The following is a 12,149-nucleotide window of genomic DNA, read 5'->3' as shown; positions in this document are numbered from 1 at the left end:
GAATGTAAAGTGAATAAATAAATAAATAAATAAATAAATAAATAAATAAATAAATTAAAAAAGAACCTATCTCAAAAGAATTGTTTGGCCCCAGCCTGTTCATTCTGTTCCACATGCAGAAACAATATGACTGGCTATTAAAAAGGGGAGGGGGGTGATTCAAGATAGTGGCAACTAGCATGCACTGTATCTGAGGGGCAGAGGATCTGAAACTCTGAAACTGTTGAGTGGAGGGGCAGCTGAACCCAGAACAATGACATTGGGGCTTCCCGGGGGAAATGGGACAAACCCTGAACTGAGACCAATAGGATACAGGTCAACCACGGACTTCTCCTTGGACTGCTCCACGGACTTCTCCTGGAGACTCAATTCCCAGGCACTTCCCCTTTAATGGGCAGAGGCAGCAATGGTGGTAGCACAGGCAGTCCGCAGTGCACACTTCTCCTAGCACAGAGCACAGTGCTAGCTGCTTCTAGCACAAAACACCCTGCTTGAGATTTGAGACAGAGAATACTCAATCCCCTGACATTTCCCCACGACAGACCTCCCTTCTCCCTCTTTGGCAGAGCGGGAAAGTGCAGAGGCAGCCCACAGCATCCACAGAGAACAGTGCCCAGCCTGCACTTCCCATACTCCTAGCACAGAACGAAGTACTGGCAGCTCCACCAGGCCAAGCAGGCCAGCGGCTCCCCAGGGCCTACCAGAAGGCATCTGTACGAGCGGCCTTCTAGTTCTGGCACAGTGGCTGGACTCCCAGTGGACCACAACACCAGTCCCCAAGTTCCGCGGCAACATAGGTATTCTTGGGACAGCATTATCAACATTAAAGCCCCTGCTCTGCAGGTCTACCAGTGAAGTTCAGGCAAACAACTCCTGGAGCCCAGACAGATCTGAATACCAGATCGCAGGACTGTTGACCACTGAGGTATTCAGGAAATCAGCACAAGCGCATTGCTCCACCAAACTACACCCATCGAACAGTGCTAGCATCTGCACCTCCACTGAGCCTGCACCCTCAGCACATTCTAAGCGTCTATGCTCTCTAGCACTCTCTCCTTCAAAACACACTTCCACGTGCACACGCGCGCGCGCACACACACACAGGCTTCCTCCCCCGAAATTGCGATTCTCCATCAACAGCTCTTCCTCCACTAGGTAGAGCTGAAACACCAACGTGCACACTCAAACCAGTGGACCTCTCTCTCATCTTCCTGAAGAATACTCCAGACACCAGAGAAAGACAGACCCAGTCTGAAGTACAGGCTCCAGGAACAGTGAAGGATACAGATAAGCAAAAGGCCAGAGGTTGGCTAAGAACACACCCAACAAAAATCAGGACATCATGGCTCCACCAGTTACCCCCAAAATCAATGGATAATTCAATTCATTGGAAACACAGGAATATGATTTTAAACCTATGCTTATCCAGTTATTAGAGGCACATAAAGAAGAAACAAACAAATCTTTCAAAGAAATAGTCACACATAAGGAGGCAAATAAAGACAAAATGAACAAAGCTCTCAAAGAAACACAGGCAAATATAGCCAAACAAACAGGAGCACAAGCAGAGGCACAACTAGTGGTATATAGAGAGGACATGAACAACAACAACAAAAAAAATAGAGGCCATCATGGAAAAACAGGAATCTACATTCAAAGAGATAAAGAAAATGGTGCAAGGCATAAAAACAGAATTAGAAGCAATAAAGAAAACACACACAGAGAAAACCCTGGAGCTGGAGAACTTAGAGAAAAGATCAGGAACCACAAATGTAAGCATCACCAATAGAATACAAGAGATGAAAGAGAGAATCTCAGGTGCTGAAGATACACTTGCAGAAATTGACACTTCTATCAAAGATAAAGTAAAATCGGAAAAGTCCCAAACACAAAACATCCAAGAAATCAAAGACATCATGAAAAGGCAAAATCTAAAAATAACAGGAATTGATGAAGAAGAATATTCCAGGTTCCAAAGTCCAGAAAATATTTCCAAGAAAATCATAGAAGAAAATTTTCCCAACATAAGGAAAGAGATGACCATAACATACAAGAGGCCTTCAGAACACCAAATAGACTAGACCAAAAAAGAAACTGCTCATGGCACATCATAGTCAAAACACTAAATCTACAGAACAAAGAAAAGATATTAAAAGCAGCAAGGGAAAATGGCCAAGAAACATATAAAGGTAGACCTATCAGAGTCACACCAGATTTCTCAATGGAAACTACGAAAGCCAGAAGGGTCGGGGCAGATGTCATGCTGCCTTTAAGGGACCACAGATGCCAACTCAGACTACTTTACCCTGCAGAGCTTTTAATCAACATAGATAAGAAAGCAAAATATTCCATGACAAAACTAAATTTAAGCAACATATACACAGCAAACTAGCCCTAGAGAAGATACAAGAAGGAAAACTCCAAACCAACTAAAAGAACTACATACAAGAAAACATAGGATACAGATAGTTTCTCAAAAATTAAAAGAAAATAAGCAACGAATCACAGTAACACCATCAACTCCACAATACAAGGAACTGACATTCACTGGTCAATATTATTGATCAACATCAATGGAATCAACTCTCCAATAAAAAGACACAGACTAACAAAGTGGTTGCAGAAACAGGATGAAGCATTCCACTGCATCCAAGAAACACACCTCTGAAACAAAGATAAACACGTACTCAGAGTAAAGGGCTGGAAAAATGTTTTTCGAGCAAATGGACCCAGAAAAGAAGTTAGGGTAGCTATCCTAATATCTAATAAAATAGACTTTCAACCAAAATTAATCAAAAAAGATGAGGGTCACTTCATTCTCATCAAAGAGCAAATCAACCAGGAGGGAATTAGAATTCTGAACGTCTATGCCCCAAATACAAGAGCCACTACATTTGTAAATGAAACGTTATTAAAGCTTAAATTGCACATCAATCAAACACCTTAATAGTGGGAGACTTCAACACCCCACTCCCACCAAGGGACAGATCATCTAGACAGAAGCTAAATAGAGAAATAAAGGCACTTACATAGGTCCTAAATCAAATGGAACTAATAGATGTCTATAGAAATTTTCACCTAAATTAAAGAGTATACCTTCTTTTCAGCACCTCATGGAACCTTATCCAAGATAGACTATAAAGCAAGCCTCAGCAGATACAAGATTGAAATAATCCCTTGTATTCTATCTGACCACCATGGACTAAAACTGGACCTCAACAACAACAGAAAAAGCAAAAAGCCTATATGCACATGGAAACTGAACAACTCCCTACTCAATGACAGCTGGGTTAGGGAAGAAATAAAGAAAGAAATTAAAGACTTCCTAGAATTCATTAAAAATGAAGGCACAACATACCCAAACTTATTAGACACAATGAAAGCAGTGCTAAGAGGAAAATTCATAGCACTAAGTACCTTCAAGAAGAAAGTTGAAACATCTCATACAAGCAACTTAATGGCCCATCAACAGTCTTAGAAAAAAAAAGCAGACACACCCAAGAGGAGTAGACAGCTGGAAATAATCAAACTCAAGGCTGAAATCAATAAATTACAAGCAAATAAAACTATTCAAAGAATCAATGAAACCAAGAGCTGGTTCTTTGAGAAAATCAACAAGATACACAAACTCTTAGCCAAACTAGCTAAAAGGTAGAGAAAAACTATCCAAATCATCCAAATCAGAAATAAAAAGGGGGACATAACAACAGACACAGAGGAAATCCAAACAATCATAAGGCTTTTGTCTTACTATATGCCACAAAATTCGAAAATCTAAATGAAATGGACAATTTTCCTGATAGATTCTATTTACAAAAATTGATTCAAGATCAGGTAGAAAGATTGAATAGTCCTATATTCCCCAAGGAAATAGAAGCAGTCATCAAAAGTCTCCATTCCAAAAAAAAGCTCAGGGCCAGGTGGTTTCAGTGCAGAATTCCACCAGACCTTCAAAGAAGTGCTAACTCCATTTCTCTTCAAATTATTCCACAAAATAGAAACAGAAGCAACATTACCAAACTCATTTTTTGAAGCCACACTCACCTTGATACCTAAACCTCACAAAGACCCAACCAAAAAAGAGAACTTCAGACCTGTCTCTGTTATGAACATTGATGCCAAAATACTCAATAAAATACTAATGGCAAACCTAATCCATGAACATATAAAAAAATCATCCATCATAACCAAGTAGGCTTCATCCCAAGCATGCAGGGGTGGTTGAATATAGGGAAATCCATCAGTGCAAACCATCATATAAACAAACTGAAGGAGAAAAACCACATGATCATCTCCTTAGATACCGAAAAAGCATTTGACAAAATCCAACACCCATTCATGTTTAAAGTCTTGGAGAGATCAGGGATACAAGGCACTTACATAAACATAGTAGAGACAATATACAGCAAGCCTATAGCCAATATCAAACTAAACAGAGAGAAACTTAAATCAATCCCACTGAAATCAGGGACAAGACAAGGCTGCCCACTCTCTCTCTATCTCTTTAACATAGTACTCCAAGTCCTAGCTAGAGCAATAAGACAACTAATGGAGATCAAGGGAATACAAATCAGAAAGGAGGAAGTCAAAGTATCACTATTTGCAGATGATATGATAGTCTACATGAGCGACCTCAAAAATTTATCCAGAGAACTTCTTCAGCTGATAAACACCTTCAGCAAAGTGGTTGGATAAAAAATTAACTTTAAAAATTAAGAAGCCCTCCTGTATAATAAAGACTAAAGGCTGAAAAAGAAATTGGGGAAAAAACACCCTTCACAACAGCCATTAATAACATAAAATGCCTTGGTATGACTCTAACCAAGTAAGTGAAAGACCTGTTCGAAAAAAACTTCAAGTCTCTGAAGAAAGAAATTGAAGAAGATATCAGAAGATGGAAAGATCTACTGTGCTCATGGATAGGTAGGATTAGCATAGTGAAGATGGCCATCCTGCCAAAAGCAATCTACAGAATAAATGCAATTCCTATCAAAATACCAACACAATTCTTTACAGAACTTGAAAGAAAAAAAAAAACTCAACTTCATATGGAATAACAAGAAACACAGAATTGCCAAAATGAACCTGTACAACAACCAATCATCTGGAGGTATCTCCATTCCTGATCTCAAGCTGTACTACAGAGCAATAGTAATAAAAACTGCATGGTGTGGATCAATAGAACCGAATTGAAGACCCAGAAATAAACTCACACACCTATGGATACTTGATTTTTTACAAAAGAAACCAAAACCTTTCAATGGAAAAAAGACAGCATCTTCAACAAATGGTGCTGGCCTAACTGGATGTCTACATGTAGAAAAATGAAAATAGATCCATATTTATCACCCTGCACAAAACTAAAGTCCAAGTGGATCAAACCCTCAACATAAAACCAGACACACTAAATCGGTTAGAAGAAAAAGTGGGGAATACCCTAGAACTCATTGGTACAGGTGACAACTTCCTGAACAGAGCACCAACAGCACAAGCTCTATGATCAACAATGAATAAATGTGACCTCATGAAACTGAAAAGCTTCTGTAAAGCAAAGGACACTGTTGTCAGAACAAAACAACAGCCTATAGACTGGGAAAGGATCTTCACAAACCCAATATCTGACAGAGGGCTAATATCCAGAATATATGAAGAACTAAAGAACTTAAAAAGCAATAAAACAAGTAATCCAATTAAAAAGTGGTGTACAAAACTAAACAGAGAAATCTCTGTAGAGGAATATAGAATGGCAGAGAAACACTCAACATCCTTAGTCATCAGGGAGATGCAAATCAAAATGATCTGAGATTTTACCTTACACCCATCAGAATGCCTAAGATCAAAAACTTAAATGACAACACATGCTGGAGAGGATGTGGCTAAAGGGGAACCCTCCTCCATTGCTGGTGAGAATGTAAACTTGCACAAACACTTTGGAAATCAATTTGGCACTTTCTCAGACAATTAGGAATAGTGCTTCCTCAAGATCCAGCTATACCACTCCTAGGCATATATCCAAAAGATGCTCAAGTACACAACAAGGTCATGTGTTCAACCATGTTCGTAGAAGATTTATTCATAATAGCCAGAACTGGGAAACAACCCAGATGTCCCTCAAAAGAGAAATGGATACAGAAATTGTGGTACATTTACACAATGGAATACTGCTCAGCAATTAAAAACAAGGAAATCATAAAATTTGCAGGCAAATGGTGGGATCCAGAAAAGATCATCCTGAATGAGGTATCCCAGAAACAGAAAGACACACCTGGTATACACTCACTTATAAGTGGATACTAGACATATAATACAGAATAAACCTACAAAAATCTGTACACTTAAAGAAGGTGAGCTAGAAGGAAGACCATGGGTAAGATGATCAATCCTCACTCAGAAAGGCAAAGGAGATGGACATTGGAAGAAGGAGAAAACAAGTAACAGGACAGGAGTCTACCACAGAGGGCCTCTGAAAGACTCTACCTAGCATTGAATCAAAGCAGATACTGAGAATCATAAACAAACTTTGGGCAGAGTCCTATGAAAGAAAGGGGAGATAGTAAGACCCGGAACGGACAAGAGCTCCACAAGGATATCAACAGAACTAAAATATCTGGGCACAGGGGTCTTTTCTGAGACTGATACTCTAACCAAGGACCATGTATGAATGTAACCTAGAACCCCTGCTCAGATGTAGCCCATGGCAGCTCAGTGTCCAGGTGGGTTCCCTAGTAAGGGGAACAGGGACTGTCTCTGACATGAACTCAGTGGCTAATTCTTTGACTGCCTCCCCCTGATGGGGGAGCAATCTTGCCAGGCCACAGAGTTGGCCAATGCAGCCAGTTCTGATGAGCCTGGTTAAGCTAGGGTCAGATGGAAGGAGAGGAGGACCTCCCCTATCAGTGGACTTGGAGAGGGGCATAGGAGAAAATGAGGGAGGGAGGATGGGATTGGGAGGGGGCTACAGCTGGGATACAAAGTGAATAAACTGTAATTAATATAAAAAAATAAAAATTTAATTAAAACATATAACCATTAAAAAACAAACAAAAAAAATACCTGGCCACTGCATCAGGCTGTGTCTGCCCCTCTGTCACCAGATGGGCTTGGTGGAAGCACCAAGCCATTACACCAGGCCTTGCCTTTCCCTCACTGAGGGCTATATTGATGTTTGTGAGCCATGTTACCATAGAAGACCATGTGAATGTCTGTGTTCTTTTGTTAAGCCTGAAGCCATGGTGATGTCCTTAGGCACTATTGCCCCAGGGGCCATACATATCTGAAATGTCTATGCTTCCACCTTAGGCCTTGGTGATATCTTGTCCCATGTTGCCGTTGAGAGCCATGTTTGGGTCCACGGTCCTACAGTAGCTGGAGTCTGTATTGATGTCTGTTGCCCATGTTGTCACCAAGGACCATGTGGTGCCCTCTGTGCTGCCATCTGAAACCATGTTGATATCCATGTTTCACACTGACTTCAAGGGCTTTGTCTAGGTCCTTGGTGCCATTGAAGTTGGGGGCCTTGTTTGTGGTCAGAGTTGTCACCAGAAATAATTTGGAGACCATGATCCATGCTCCCACTGACTGAAGAGCAAGGAGGCTACTTTTGCTATGATATTGATGACTACATATGCATAGTTGAGAGAGAGAAACACAGAAGACTTGTGTCAATCTCTAACTCCCAACCTCCTCCCTCCCAAAAGCAACAGCCTAGATAAAAATCCACCAAAGAGAACTTTTAAGAAGTGTTATGGGGATCCAATTGGTTTTTGGGGGTGTGAGAGAGAAGGACTCGGTTCTATTCAAGGGCAAGCCATTTAAATGTCCATGCTCTGTTGAGTATATGATTAACACAAATTAAAAAAAAAATTTCTCCTTATTTTTAATTTTACTTTTTTTAGGGGGGTCGTAAGAATGGGGGTGCACATGAAAGGAGAGGGAAGTGAGTATGATTGGGATGAATGATGTGAAATTTCCAGAGAATCAATAAAATGTTATGTAAAAAAATCTTCCCTTAAAAACAAACAGACAAAAAGAATGTAAAGAATCTACCCTGCTTCCAATCAAACAACAAAAGAATGGCTATAACTTCCTGGTAGCTACCTCAGTATATGCCTCTCAGCCGCTATAAATGCACTCAGCCTTCACCCCTCGAAAATTATATGCACACGTGTATATATAGCTTAGTTGTGTGTGTGTCCAGGACTGACCACTTGGGGTTGGACAATCTATATTTTGGCTGCAACTGATTTGCCTTCTCCCAGAAGTCATTGACCTCCTGTAGATTTTCCTCTATGCATGGAGCCATGTGGAATTTCCCCTGCCACCATGGCATGTTAACTGGTGTTGCCATTATGCTAGTCTTGTTAAGACAATTTAATTGTTAAAATTTCATGGATGGATTTTCCTTTGGGGACATGTCCAGTGGACTGGTTATCAACCAGTGTACTGGGCCTAAGTCTGTGGGTTCTGGGGGTTGTGTTGCAGATATATCAGTTGGGGTTGGATACCCCCCAGTTATTTATTCTTTGCATTCACCAGCTATGTTTTTCTGCAATATTCTCCATCTGTTGCAAAAAGAAATTTCTTTGATGAGAGGTGATCACTATACTTCTCTGTGAGTATAAAGATAAGTATTTAGAAAACAGAAATTATATTGATTTATCTTGGCTGCCCTGAGATATAAGTGCCATTATTGCACTATTGTGACTGTCTTACTAGTCTGGTCATTGCTGTGGTTCAAAGGCTTTACAGCTGAGTAGGACTACTTATTGCTTCTGTCCCTTGGCAGCTTGCATAGCACCTTCCAATAATATGAAAGCAACCCTGTTGCCAACACATGTGGCTCAGGCCTGGGAAGGCCGCTGAATTCATTTCCTCCTCCATTCAGGTCCCTTGGTTTTGTTGCCACCTGCCTCAGAAAACCACTTCTTTCAGCCCATCTGTCTTCCTTTGAGAGTCTTTAAACTGTTATGATTGTGTGTCTTATTCTTTCTTGCATTTTGGTTTTAAACTTTATTGTTACAAAAAAAAAATCTCTCTGTTGTTTGTGTTTTGTTTTTCGTTTTTCTTTCTAATCTTTTCTCTTTTCCTTTCTGCTGTATGAAATTCTTAACCATTTGTTTTCTTCTTTCTCCTTTCATACATTTAACTTGTTTCTCCTCTATTTCCCTCCTTTGCCCCTTTCTTTCCTTTATTCCATTCATGTCCTATCTTTCCACTTACCATAAATAATTTTGTCATAATGATCCAGGAAGTTTTTTCCTTAATTGCTCTGGTAACCATTACTCTCTCTTGGAGCCCTGCTTTCCAGTTTATTCAACTTCATCTTCATCAGACCCAGGATAAGTTCCTAGCCACATGTGGCATGATAAGCCAAGACTTCAAAAGAGGTCACATATGTACTGGAACTTTAAGAAGTTACACTTTTGTGTTGTTAGAAGTTCAACTATGGACATCTTTAAATGTGGAGAGTTAAAAATGTTAGAAATTCAAAGCCTAAATTATCTTGGGCTATTTTTTTTCTTTTTTTCTTTTTTTTGGGGAGAGGGGATAGGATTTTTCTTTGTAGCCTTGGCTGCCCTGGACTTGCTTTGTAGACCAGGCTAGCCTTGAACTCACAGAGATTTGCCTCTGCCTCCCTAAGTGCTGGGGTTACAGCCATTTGCCACCATGCTCAGCTTTCTACTGTGTGTGACTTAATATTCTGTCATGGGAGCTCTAAAACATCTTAATAAAATTAACTTTAGAGATATCTATAACAAATTCAAATTTCACTAAAACCTATTACCCTCTGATGGCTTCCCCACAAGCTCCCCTAATCTACTTTAAAATACCAAAATTGTACCACTTCAGAGTGTCTGTTCTGTTATTAAGTCCTCTACTTACCACACTCTCTTTTGACAAAATTCAATTTAAAACTCTTAATAGACCTCCAAGGGAATACCAGATCATTTCTTAATCATCTGCTTTGATCTTTATATCTGTATGTCCTTTTCTAGCCCACATGCAGCCTCAATTTACCTAGGGTACTGTTCAACACACTGTATATGTTCAACACACAAAGACTTGAATAGTTGATGCCCTTCTGATGCACAAATCTGGATGCTAGCCTCAGTCCCATATAGTAATGCCTAGACAAAGCCTTGTCCTGATCCTACATCCCTAGTCAGTTCTAGGAAGCCAGAATCTGAACTTCAATGTCCACTATCCTTTTGGGTCTCCTTCTCTACTTGTCTTTCCTAGGGAAAAAAAATATTTCTTTTATTTACAAAAAAGCTAAAAATTTGAAAACATAAGCATTCATTTAAGACGTGGACTGCTTTAGTGGCCAGATCTCACAGTCTACAGAAATCAGGTGATACTCCCTCCTAGAGCTCACAGACCCCTGCTAGAAAGACTAAAACATGCAAGTCTCCAAGGGAGAAATCAAACACAAGACAAAAGAGACCTAACCACATCTCATTTGTGAAGTCCCAGACTGCAGAGATGGCAGAACAGTACAAACAAACATTTCTCTCTATCTCTGCTGTCCAGGAATTTATCAACCTAATGCCTCTAAGCCACATATCTAAGCTATGTTATCCTAGAGTGCTTAACCCCTGAGCCAATGTTTTAATGTTTTAGCTCTTCTCCTTGTTCATTGGGACTTTGAAGTATACATATTCTTGCCAGCTTACCCCAGAGGCCCTGGTAGGAGTACATGAGTAAATAATGAATCCATCTCAGATATAGTATATTGAACCAGCTCCTTATTACCTTAACATATAGTAACTCCTCTGACAGATAATTATGAATGTAAATAATTTTGAACTTCATGTGCCAGTTTTGTCAGTTTTTATTTTATGGTCATTAGTGATACATAAATAGAAATAAATGGCATATTATAGTCAAAATGTTAAAAATACAAAGCAAAGAAAATTAAAAGTTATAAAGCAAAATTACCAACTAACCTTCAAAGTCAGAAATGTCACAATAACAGCAGCTCTCTCATCAGTAGCACTCAAAGGTACAATATATTTCAAGCCCTAAAAGCAAATAACTGTCAACCAAGATTGTTATAACCAGCAGAGCTATTTTTAACCTTGACAGAGAAATAAGAACATTTCAAGGCCAGCACAAACTAAGTCAGTTCATGCCCACCAAATTAGCACAGAAAATAAATACTTTAAAAATAATACTTAAAAAATGCTTATACTGTTCACATAGTAGGAAGAAAGACAGTCTAAATTACAAAAGAACAGAAAAGGATAGATTTCATGAGAGGAATATCTAAACAAAGGAGATCCATGAAGAAATCCATTATGTCCAACACAGTGTGTGAACAAGCCTCGATAATAACAGGGAAGAAAGCAAAGAACAATAATCTAAGCAATCAGAAAAAAAAAACAATAAATTTAAAAGAATCATTAAACAGAGAGCTAAGAGGGTATAAATCATACTTGAGGAGAGCAAGGCTGAGAAGGCCTGTAAAAAAAAAAAAAGAGAGAAACTGATGGTGGTGACATCTCTGTGACAAACTGGAAACCTAAGTCAGTGTAGGATCCTGGGAGGTTAAGAGGGGTAGTCAAGCAGAGACTCCTATAGCAAATACCATAGAGACTAAAGAGGACATCCTTTAACTAGACAAGTCTCCTAGCAAAGTATGGGGAACACCCACAAAAACTTTGACCCAAAATTTACCCTGCCTCTGAGATATGCAGGGATAAAAAACAGAGCAGGTAGAGCAGAGATTGAGGGAATGCCCAACCAATGCCTGACACAACCAAAGACCAACCCTGTGGGAGAGTGCCAACCACTGACACTATGAATGATATTCTGCTAAGCATGCAGTCAGGAGACTGTCAGAATTGTCTTCTGAGAGGCTCTACTGAGCAACGTCTCAAAACAGATGCTGAGACTCACAGCCAAACATTGGTTGATGCATAGGGAGTCTTGGGGAATATTAGGAGGAAAGAGAAAAGGGTCTGGAAGTGAAAGAAGCATTACAAGAAAAACAGCAGAGCCAACTAACCAGGGCCCAGAATGGTTTTCTAAGACTGAAACATCAACCAAGGAACATGCATGGACTGGACCTAGGCCCCCTACAAAGATGTAGCATATAGGCAGCTTATGCTTCAAGTGGGTCCTCTAGTAAGGGAAGTGGGAACTGCATT

Source organism: Psammomys obesus, unplaced genomic scaffold (genome assembly GCF_907164565.1).
Source record: "Psammomys obesus unplaced genomic scaffold, mPsaObe1.curated_primary_1811, whole genome shotgun sequence".
In the NCBI taxonomy this organism is placed as follows: domain Eukaryota; kingdom Metazoa; phylum Chordata; class Mammalia; order Rodentia; family Muridae; genus Psammomys; species Psammomys obesus.
The sequence above is the reverse complement of the archived record's forward strand: the minus strand, read 5'-3'. Positions refer to the sequence as shown.